Here is a 1,920-nt window from a genome sequence, read left to right on the forward strand (position 1 = left end):
CTCTTCGAGAGAGCTTTGCAGATTATTTTGAGGTCTACATTTATAAGGGATATTGGACGATAGCTTGAGGGATATACAGGGTCTTTGCCTGGTTTTAGCAGGAGATTAATGTTTGCAGAATTCATATTTGATGGAAGTCTGTCATTTTCTTTGATTTCCAACAACGTTCTGTAAAAAACTGGTGCTAGAATCGTCCAGAATTCTTTGTAGAATTCTGCAGGAAAGCCGTCTGGACCTGGAGCCTTATTATTAGGCATACTTATCAGGGCTTCCTGGAGTTCACCTGATGTCAGTGGCGAATCCAGTGCCATTGCTTGAGTGTCTAATAATTTTGGGAGAGTTATGTTGTCTAAAAATTGATCAATTTCCTTTTTAGATGGGTTTATTTGTGGTGAATACAACGTTTTATAGAAATCCCTGAAAATGTTGTTAATTTGTTTCGGGTCATATACTGTGTTCCCAGATGAATCTTGAACAGCACATATAGTTGTTTTTTCTTTATTTATTTTTAGCTGGTTTGCTAGAAATTGACCGGATTTATTACTATGTTCATAATTTTGTAAGCGTAGTCTTTGTACTAAGAATTTTGTTTTTTTATCAGTTATCTCATTTAATTCTATTTTTGTTTTGCGTATTTTGTTCAGTGTTTCCTGATCTTGGTGGGACGCGTAGGCTTCTTCTAGTGATTTGATGGTTTTTTCTAATTCCTGAATATTTTTGTTTTCTTTTTTCTTTTTATGTGATGAGAAAGAAATTATTTTACCTCTCATCACAGCTTTCCCTGCTTCCCATAGAACAGAAGCTGATGTTCCGGGAGTGTCATTAAAGTCTAAATATGAAGTCCACTCTTTTTTAAAATATTTAATAAAGTCTTCATCTTTAAGAGAGAAATCTGTTTCCTGTTATATTTTTATTGAATGCATTGATCCATGTGTTCTGCAGTTTTTTTTCAGCTTGTTTGTGTTATGAAATCCTGCAACAGTTAAACCAAAATTTTATATGTTAAATAAAGAAATGGTTTACTGACAAAGAGTTTTAGCCGTGATGTCATTTCCTGTTTATAAGAGCAACACCTGAAGTAACCAGTGTTTAAAGTCAGAGTCAAATTATGTGTCAGCATGACCTTGTGAAAACTGCTTGGCGATGCTTCACTATATTATCTGCTAACTGTTAGGGCGTAGAAGGACGAAACTCCCAGGGTGACCAGTGGCAGGAGCTACCTGATGCAGAGAGTTGAGTGTGGGGGATATAAAAGAGAAGCTGAGGCATCCCAAGGTTAAAGCTGGCATAACTGAACTTCAATGTTTGATGTGTGCGTAATTAATAGCTTGACTTATTTGCAAAATTCCACGACAATGCTCGGGTAGACTGTGGTCTGTAAATGATGCTCAGTTGGTACTAAGGGACGCAAATTGTTCCAAACAAATAGTCTCCAAACCATTACACCAGCAGCAGGATGGATCCATGCTTTATGTTGTTAAGAACAAATTCTGCCCCTAAAATCTGAATGTTGTAGAGATTGAAAAATGTTGCCTGGTCTGATGGGTCTCAATATTTGATTTTCCACTTTTGTTGATCTCAAATGTAAAAGAACTCACCACCACTTTAATCACACTCTAGAACTTGTTTTAACATATGGCATAGAAACTGAACATTTAACACTGTTTTCTGAAAACCCTCGCTGATCATTTCCTAAACACATTTAAATTTACAATAATGGATTACACAGCAGTGGGGAGTAAATTTCATCACAGTAGATGCTATGCAGATGGCACCGAGCTTTGTCTAGCCATGAAACCAGATGACACACACCAATTAATTAAATTGCTGAAATGTCTTTAAGATATAAAGACCTGGGTGACCTCTAACTTTCTGCTGCTGATTGTACTTTGCCCTAAAATTCCTAGAAATATAGTATCT

This window comes from Pelmatolapia mariae, linkage group LG9 (assembly GCF_036321145.2).
Source record: "Pelmatolapia mariae isolate MD_Pm_ZW linkage group LG9, Pm_UMD_F_2, whole genome shotgun sequence".
In the NCBI taxonomy this organism is placed as follows: Eukaryota; Metazoa; Chordata; class Actinopteri; order Cichliformes; family Cichlidae; genus Pelmatolapia; species Pelmatolapia mariae.